At 45.3% G+C, this 9,973-nt stretch overlaps 1 protein-coding gene across 1 annotated transcript in view; it reads left to right on the plus strand.

Annotated features, from left to right (window-relative positions):
• The first annotated feature begins 2,095 nt into the window (after positions 1-2,095).
• The window catches only part of LOC102812135 (ubiquitin-protein ligase E3A-like), an 86,362-nt gene continuing 78,484 nt past the window's right edge, over positions 2,096-9,973 (plus strand). Inside the window, exon 1 of the mRNA XM_006861923.1 lies at positions 2,096-2,589. The gene's annotated coding sequence lies outside the window, so the exon portion shown is untranslated. The remainder of the gene's footprint in view (positions 2,590-9,973) is intronic.

A 9,973-nucleotide genomic window follows, 5' to 3' on the forward strand; every position in this document is an offset into this window, starting at 1 on the left:
GGTGCTGTGGGCTAATGCATCAGACTGCAGTCATTTGAACTGCAAGGTTGGTGGTTCAACCTTGCCAGCTGCTCCTTGGAAACCCTATACAGGATTGCTAGGGGTTAGAATCTACTGGACGGCACTAAACAACAACAATGCTGAGCAAATAGTCCAAGAAGCTGGATTATAAGGATTGGAGGAAGACTCATAAACAACCTGTCACATGCAGAGATTCATCCTGGCTTTCTGGATGGGAAGTGGACTGAAAATACTAATTGATGAAGATAAAAAACATTAGCTTTCAGTATGGATTGTACCTCAACGTAAAGAAATCACAAATCCTCACAACTGGACCAATAAATAACATAAGTGAAGAAAAGATTGGAGTTGTCAGACTTCATTTTGCTTGGACCTACATCATCATTCATGGAAGCAGCAGTCGCAAAATCAAATGACACAGTGCATTAGGCAAATCTGCGGCACAAGACCTCTATAAAGTGTTCAAGAGCAAAGATGTCAGTTTGAGAAATATGGTGCATCTGACCCAAGCTATGGAATTTTCAATAGCTTCATATTCATGCAAATGTTGAACAGTGAATGAGAAGATGGTAGAATTGATGCATTTGAGTTATGGTGTTGGAGATTGTTAAAAGTACCATGGACTGGCAGAAGAACAAATCTGTGCTGGAATAGGTACATCCAGAATGCTTCTTAGAAGCCAGGATGGCCAGACTTGCTCTCTCATACTTTGGACATGTTATCAGCAGTGGGCATGTTTGACAGGGTGTTTGATAGGGTGGAGGGCCAGTGACATGGAGGAAGACCCTTAACGAGAGGATGTGCACAGTTACACCAGCAATGTGCAATTCTGAGGAAGGTGCAGGACCGGGCAGTGTTTTGTTCTGTTGTGCATTGGTTGCTAAGAGTTGGAGATGACTGGTAGGCACCTACCTGATAACCACAACAGTAGGATGTTTTACAGGCCTGACTGGTTTACCCAGTGCTCTGGGCATAACTTTAAAGGACTACCTCCTACCAGGGCAGAAGAGATCAGCCCCTGACAGGGGTTTAATCCAAGTTTCAAAAGAACCATGCATGATCAAAATTGGCCAGTTAGTCTGCTCCTGCCAGAGGCCTTTGTAAAGGAGTCCTTCTAAAGGAAATATTGCTTATGCTCAATTAGCATGGCCTCTTCTTGGAAATTCTCACTCACTCCTAAGAATAAACATAATGCATTTTCCCACCTCAAACCTTTTAAACTCCAGCAAGGACTCAGTTTAGGATGGTTAGGGTTAGTGTTGCCTAAGGGACCAGTCAGAAGGGACCAGTAGCTGGAAGATAGCACGTTTGGTAACGTGGAGAGTCAGAGAAAAAGAGGAAGTCCTCCAATTAGATGGATTGGCAATATGGGCTCAAGCATGGCAGCAATTGTGAGATCGGCCCAGGACCGGGCAGCGTTTCATTGTTGTGCATAGGGTCGCTATGAGTGGGTACCGACTCGATAGTACATAACAACAAGGGCATTCCTGGTCTCTCTCTCAGAAGTGGTGAGATGGGAACTCCAGGACACAATGTGGTAAGTGATTATGACCCTGCTGCCCTAAACGCTTGCTTGATCTCTCAGGCCGTCATCCTGAGAAATGTTTCGGACAGAGACCCAATATCGGGAGGCTCTGCTCTCGCCTGGGCGCTGGGGATATCCCTTGGTGCGGATCCAGACCCATCAAGCCAGGGCTCTAGCATCAGCACTTTGTTCCCTGGTGCAGTGGTTCAGGGCGGGTCTCCACTCCTCCTTGGGAATCGAGAAGGCTTCCTCCATCGTGCCGTAGACGACAGTGAGTCAACAAACTGGTACCCAGCCTGGCCAGTCCCAAGATGGCGACAGATACTGTATGACTCCGCGGAGATGTCCGCTTCCCAAAAGCTCCTGCGCCAGCGGCAAAGGCAAACGGAAGGGGCGGGCCCAGAGCGGCAGCGAGCTAAGCGCGGCCCCGCCCCAGAGACTCTCGCGAGCCCACGCCAGGCCAGGCCGCGCGCGGTGCCTGCTGGGATACTTGGCCCGCCCACCGAATGCTCCCAGCTTGCGCGGTAGCCGCGAGATCCGCGTTTTCCTCAAGATGGTGGCGCTGGGGTCGGGGTGACTACGGAAGACGACAGGGCCCTTACGCCTCTCCGCCAGGATCCCGACACCCCGCCCTCCGCTCGCTCGCGCACTCCACCGCCGCGTAGGCAGCCGCCGGCCCGGGCGCTCGCCACCCGCCCTTGCCGCGACTTGCGCTTCACCTCTGTCGACCCGGCACTCTTGGCCGCGGGCGGCGGCGCCTCCTCTGATTTGTTCGCAGCCGAGCTCCGGCTGGTGGGCTCCTTCTCCGGGTTTGGACTGGGAGCGGCGGCTGGAGACGAGCGCGGGACCTCTGCGGCCACGGCGTCTCCTTGGCTGGCCTTGGGCTCGGGAGAAGGAAGCGTGGGTCCCGCATGACCCTCGGCGGTGGCGCCAGCGAAGGGGAAAGAGGCGGTGGCGGGCCGAGGCGGCGGGCTAGGGCGACGACATCCAGTGAGGCGGCCTCCGCTGCGAGGGCCACGGCCCAGGCGCGTGGGCGAAGGCAGGTCAGTGTCTCCGCGGCCGGGCCTGCCCCGGGTCGGGCGGGTGGAGCGGCCCTTCCTCTCTCGGCCCAATGCGGGCGCTCTCGGACAGGGACGGGGGCCTCCCGGGCCCGGGCGAGCGTCTGCGGGCTCATGGCCTGCAGGGGCCTCTGGTGGCCACTTCGCCGCCGCCGTAACTGTCAGTTCTGGCTGCGCCCCGGCCGGAAGGCGGCGGGGCCAGGCCGGGCGTCCGTCCGGCAGGGGTCGCTTCGATCCTCCGCGAAAAGGGCTTTTTCTTCCAACGGGAGCCGTTTTTGGCGTGTTCGCGGCTCTTGGTTCTTTGGAAGATGTAGGCCTGTGCCTGGTAAGCTGGACAAGGTTGGTGTCAGGATGTCGGTTCCCTGGGCTGTGCGCGCAGGGAACCCGTGTGCGCCCCGACTCGCTGGGTTTCTGGAGTTGACTGTGAGCTCGCAGGTTCGCCCGGCTGTGCTAACTGCAGCTCTGCAAACAGCTATCACTTGGTGGTCGCCCACATCCCTTTTTTCTTTATTTTTAAATTTTTATCCCTTCCCACTTTTTAATTTGAGTATACGCAAAGGAAACTTCCCTCCTCTTTTTGGTGGTGATTTTTGTCGGTAAAGCAAAAAAAACAAAAGTGAATGTGCCAAGTGGCTTAGTCTACATAGCTTAAAAAAAATGTTTTAATAGAGACAATTTGGTTAAATTTAGAGATAATGTAACTCTGAATTAAAAAAAAAATACATGGATGTAATAAAACAAACAGACAATCCGTTTGGGGTTATATTTATGAGGTGGCTGCGTTTTGTGCTTAAATGCCCTCGAGTCGGTTCCATCTCAGAGAGACCCAACCTAGGGTTTGCGAGGAACAGCTGGTGAGTTTGCACTGCCGACCTTGTGGTTCTAAGTCTAGTGCTGATGCTCCAGCGCCACACCGAGTTCAACAAGTGGCTGTTGTTAAGTGCCATCGAGTTGGTTCAGACCTGTAGTGACCCTTAGGGTTTCCAAGGAGCGGCTGGTGAACTGAACCGTCGACCCTGCGGTTCAAACTGACCTTGCAGTCCAGCGGTTTAACCCACAGCGCCACACCAGGTCCCTATCAAAGGGCTAGGCTGTTAAAAACGTAAACTAATAGCATGTGGTATTCACAATGAAAAGCTTCCCTCAGTAAGGTCAGGACCCATACTTTTGTATCGTTCCTTTGGCTGTAATGTAGAGAAAAGTAGCAACTATTTTTAGGAGCGGGTGAATGGGGCTTGAAATAGAAATGACTTAAAGTTTAATACGAAACTATTAAAATGTTACATGTCAAAGATACTATTGGTGTTGTTAAGTGCCATGGAGTAAGTTAAACGAATTGCTGTCCTGTATAGGGTTTTTGAAGCTGTCAATCTTGGTAGGAGCAGAAATCCTCATGTTTCTTGTGCAGAGTGGCTGGTGGGCTCTAACTGCCAATTTTGTTATCCACAGTCCAGTGCTTTTTTATGGAGCAACCATACTCCTCCAAGAGACTCAACAAGATTTATAGGTACTCAGTAAATCTTGTTTTAGTGGACTGGACAAACGGAATGAGAAGTGCTTTCCTCATATCGCTAAGAAATTAGTATTACTATTTTAAGAAAGTTTAGAAATACAGGTAAAGTTTTGTCATAGTATAGATAGTGGAACGGTTGTTATTGTTCAGGGCCCGGTCCGACCCATAGCAACCCTGTATAGCTTTTCTGAGGAGTGGCTGGTGAGCATGAACCACTGACTTTGTGGTTCAAACCGACTTTGCAGCCCAGTACCATAACCCACAAGGAGCTCTGGTAGTGTAGTGGTTAAGAATCGGGCTGTGAACTGCAAGGTCAGCAGTTTGAAACTACCAGCTGCTCGGCAGGAGAAGGATGAGGCTTTCTGCTCCTGTAAAGATTTACAGCCTCGGAAACCCTGTACAGGGTCGCTATGGGTCGGAACCGACTCGACGGTACTTAACAACCACCTTAACCCACAGAGCCACACCAGGACTCAGTAGTAGAACCAGACCTTTTAATAAACTCTAAGATACTTCTCACATTTTAAATGAAACCTGAGGAGAAGTCAGAAAGTACTATTAGGGTTCTGGTGGAAATCCGTGGATATGGCTGCAGACAAGTTTGCACAGTTACACACTTGTCTTGGTCATGTTGGAATGCCTTTGGAAGAATGGTCCTATCAAAACAGTGGCTTCTGAGGGAGTCAGCTGGCCAATTAAACCAAGGTGGAAAGGTCATCTCAGAAGAGTACAGCACTTTTTTTTTTGAATTCCAAAGGGGTAATCTTGATTAGTAATCCTGGCATGACATTGCAGGATAAGCACTGGACTCTTAACCTCAAGGTCCACATTTCAAAACCCACTAGCAGCTCCTTGGAAACCTTATACAGGGTCACTAGGAGGTGGAACTGACTTGATGGCGCTTAACAAATTTATCTTGATGGACACAGGAGTATCATGGTTTATAAAGAAGTTTTAAGAAAATTTAAACTTTGCATTGGTGAAGAAAAGGGCCAGGAAAGTTGTGGCAAGGAATTTTTTTCCTTTACCACAGGTCAGTGTGTCTTCTCATTCTTTGAGTGTAGAAAAGGCTTTCTTATGAGGATTTCGTTGGGAAACTTTAACTCCACAGCCCTGGTCTTTGCCTTTGAGACTTATTTTTGCTTCTAAAATGCAAAAGAACATTTCAAAGAAATCTGATTTGAGTCTCTCCAGGATTCCCAAACTGCTGTAAATCAGTGCAGAATTCTTTGGGGGAAGGGTTGGAGAGATGGGAACATGGTCTCCTGAAGTGTGTAGATGTAGTTGGAGGATAGGTCAAGAAACAGTCGCTTCATAATTTGATAGTTTTGTGTCCTGGACTATGGGTTAATGCTCCAGGCTACGGAGCCATGTGAACTACAAGGTCGTGGTTTAAACTCACCAGTCACTCCTTGGAAACCCTATATAGGTTTCTATGGGTCAAAGGATAACAGGAAACTGTAAAAACACAAACAGGAAACAATGACTACAAAATTGGAATGCAAACTTTGAAAGTTTAAATTGTGTCAGTATTAACTATAATTAGTGTGCTGCTAAGTGCATTGTATGCTGTCATCTAGACATTGCCGCTTCCCTCAGGAATTCACACACACACACACACACACACACACAAAACATACAGTGTTTTCTTTTAATGGTTTTGTAAGCTACTTTATTTTCTCCTAAATTCTATACTTTTTTCGTATGGCTTAAGAAATAATTTCTTATGAAAGTGTATGTTAGAGATGTGAGGAAAATAATTCTCATTCCACTTGGGATGAGATTTATTGAGTATTGAAGCATAAGGTCTGCAGTTCAAACCCAACAGTTGCTCCTTGGAACCTGTAATCAGGGTCACTGTGAGTCAGACCGACTCAGTGGCACTTAACAACAACAACAACACCACAGAGTTCAGGTGTGGCGCTTAAGGATAAACACTGGACTGCTAACCACCAGGTTGGCAGGTCAAACCCATCAGCCACTCCTTGGAAACCGTATACAAGGTAACTATGAGTCAGAATCTACTTTGTGGCATGTAACAGCAACACAGTATCTTTGAAAATGTAACATTGTACATTATATTTAGTTAATGTTTCCTAAACGGTAGGTGATTTCTTTTTTTAAGCCACACCTTCCCCCTTCAAAAAAACACCTGCTTCTCTCAATAAAATACCACAATAGTGGACAGAGCCCTGGTAATTTAGTAGATTATGAGCTGGGCTGCTATCCTCAAGGTCGGTAGTTTGAATTACCAGCTGCTCCTTGGGAGAAAGATGAGGCTTTCTGTTCCCTTAAAGATTTACAGCCTTGGAAACTTCGTACAGAGTTGGTCCTGAGTCGGGACCACTCGGCAGCACAGAATCACCGCCACCACCACGTAGTGCAACCTCATCCCGCACGCTCTTCCAATCTTTACCATCATCTGCTTCCCAAATCCTACTGTTTCACCACTTCTTACAATCCTCTGGCATGTCTCAGTCCAGCTGTTTGTTTGTGTCTGAAATAAATAATTTTAAAATAAAAGCTTATGTTGTCAGTTGTTTATAAATATGCTGGTATTTTTCTGTTATGATTATCTTTTAGTTATAGATTCATAAACATTTCAAACCTGAGCTCAATTATACGTAAAGTCAGCTACTCCAGTCCCCTCATTTTACAAATGAGAAAATTAAATATAAAGGCTTTAAAGTAGTTTTCTTGGAGCCACCCATAATGCAGAACCTGAAAACCAGCATTCAAGTCTTAGGACCTCAGTTCAGGGATCTACCCACAGTGGGAGCGTGTTACAGCCTACATTTGGGGAGAAGTAGTTACATCTGTTTTTGTCTTACCCCACTCATGCTTTTGGAGATCTGTGGGTATTTTCTACACTTAATAGAAGGCAACTTAACAAGATACTACCAACAAAGTTTATGACAATAGCAGTTAGTACAGGAAAAAGGGGTCTTTTAATAAATGATGAAGTTAAATTATGATGTTTATTACATTAATTATAAATAGATGGTAATTAAATGTCAGTTTCCTGGCTACTATATCCTTATATATCTCACTTATTTTAGGCAAAATTGATGATTCAAACCAATTTTTATCCTAAACATTTTCTCATTGTGAGATGGTGGTAGTGATGTGCTATGGAGTTGGTTCTGGCTCATAGCGACTCTGTATAGGGTTTCCGAGGCTGTAGATCTTTATGGGAGCAGAAAGCCCCATCTTTCTCCCACAGAACGGCTGGTAGTTTGAACTGCTGACCTTGAGGTTAGGAAGCCCAACTCTTAACCACTACACTACCAGAGCTCCAAATATAGTATTTGAAAATACTTGAAGGTGCCATATAAATAAGATCTCTGAAATGAAATGACCTTAATAAGTAAGCAATGAATAGGAGTCCTGGTGTGGCGCTGTATGATAAACACTCCACTTACAAGGTCAGTGGTTCAAACTCATTAGCCTCTCCTGGGAAGTCCTATACAGGGTCAATAAGTCAACAGCACTAAACAACAACAAATGTTTGCCAGATTTCATTTATTTAATTTCAAAAACTGCACCTTTGGTGCTTTGATCTAACATATGCCCAAAAGAAGGTTATTTCTGAGGCCTTCTGAGAAGGAAATTGTTTGTGTAGAGTACTACTTTTGTACCTGAGGTTTAGCTGAAACACATTACTGTTTAATTTTAAGCTTTGAGATTGTGAACTGTCTAAAATACTGAAATTTTGAGTGCTTCAAAATCTTCAGTAAGTTACATAAAGGAAGGCCACCAGGATCCACTGACATGGAGGAAGGACCACATCTTTCTTTAGGTTTCTAGCTTGTTGTGAGCCGATCACTTTTCTAAACCTTTGTTCCTTCATCCATTATATGAAAGTGATAGTTGCTTTGCCTGCTTCAAAGGATTGTGCTTTGTCAAGTATAGTGTTCTTGGAAAAGTAGATTTATACTTTATATTCTTATAACTAATTTCCTGATTTGTTCATGAAAATCAGGTGATTAGTGGCAGACAGTTGATTGGAACCTCAGTGTCTTTTCATGCTTTTAACATTTTTAACTTTTTCTTACAGTGTTTTGGGAAGTTTATTGCATGAATTAATTTTAAGTTTGGTAACTAAATTTGAAATAAACAATCGATCCTAAGAGTGATACATTATGCAGTATTGTGAGAGTCCTGGTGTGGCACTGTGGTTTAGTGCACTGGACTGCAGGGTCGGTTTAGTGGTTCAGGCTCACTAGCCACTTCTTGGAAACCTTATGCAGGGTTACTGTGGGTCAGAACTGACTCTAGGGCACTTAACAACAAGCAGTATTATTGATTCGAAGTTAAATCTATTCTGTAGTTTGTTCCTTATGTTGCTAAATGGCATGTGAATCTAATTATTCTTGAGTTCAAGTCTAGGAAATCTGAGCAGGACTCCCGTACATCACATGTGGACTGTAGTATGTCGGACTATTTACAGTCATCTTTTGTGCTATAAATAAATGCATGGGGAGTAGTGTATGAGCCCTGAATGCTTATACAGTAGCATAAAAATATTCCTTAACTGAAATGGGTGGTCTAACGGAATTCTTCTTTCTGTATCCCTTGGGATCCGTTGCGATCAACAGGTCTCTTCAGGTTACAGAAACAAATGTGAACATGCCTGTGTCTTAAAGTGTGTTCTTTGTATATATTTACAGCAACTCCCAATTGCGCAAGAATTGACATGAGGGGAGTTGGTAGGATTTCTGGTTTTTGTAAGGTGGTCACTGTAGCGTACACAGATTGTATAGGTGGACTGAATGAAGATGCTATAGTGCTCTATGTCTACTCAAGTCTTTTGTATTTAGTGTGTTACTGGTATGGTGCTGTGGGTTAATGCGCTGGACAGCAAAGTCTGTGTGAATTGCAAGGTTGGTGGTTCAAGCTCATCAGCCGCTCCTTGGAAACCCTGTACAGGTCCACTTTGGGTTGGAACCGACTCAACAGCACACAACAACAACGACAGCAGTATATATCGGGTTACAAGTTAGGCTGCTAACCATAAGCTCAGCAGTTAGGATCTAGCGGCCGCTCCACAGGAAAATCAGGTGATTAGTTGCAGACAGTTGATTGGAACTTTCTGCTCCCGTAAAGATGTACAGCTTCGGAAACCCTATGCAGGCTAGCTATGAGTTGGAATCTACTGGACAGCACAAAACCATCACCACCAGCATAGTCCTCAGTGGAGTCTGGTGTGGTACTGTAGGATAAGCATTGAACTATGAACCAACCGTAAGGCTTCCAGTTTCTCTTTGCTCCTCAGAAACCCTGTACAGAGTAGCTAAGAGTCAGAACAGATTCAAAGGTACTTAGCAAAACAATCCTAGGTGAGCCCTGGTGTGGCACTGTGGGATAAGCACTGAACTGCTAGCTGCAAGGTTGGCAGTTCAGATCTCCAGTCACTGTTGGAAAACCCTGTACAGGGTCACTGTGAATTGGAAATAATTTTTGTGGTTTGAAGATTCTGTGAGAACATTAAATGTTCTTTCTTTTCAAACAGCTTTAGGCACTTAGGTGCCAGATGCGTGAACTACTTTCTAGTTAGTTCAGGACTATCTTAGATATCTGCTGTGGATTGATGAACCAAATATAATCAGGTGTAATCCTCTAGGCATTAGAAATTAAAGTAAGCTTAGAAAGTAAGCTTAAGAAGGGACAGGCAGGATAACAAAAGACAAAATGGTCAGAGCAACTGAATTGACATTTCACCAAAGAGAAGATGTAACTGACCAGTTGTTAGGTGCCATCCAGTAGATGCAGACTCATAGTGACCCTATATAGGGTTTCAGGGAGTGGCTCGTGGCTTTGAACACCAGCCTTCTGCCTAGCAGTTCAGTGCTCATC

Source organism: Chrysochloris asiatica, unplaced genomic scaffold, assembly GCF_000296735.1.
Source record: "Chrysochloris asiatica unplaced genomic scaffold, ChrAsi1.0 scaffold00044, whole genome shotgun sequence".
Classification (NCBI taxonomy): Eukaryota; Metazoa; Chordata; class Mammalia; order Afrosoricida; family Chrysochloridae; genus Chrysochloris; species Chrysochloris asiatica.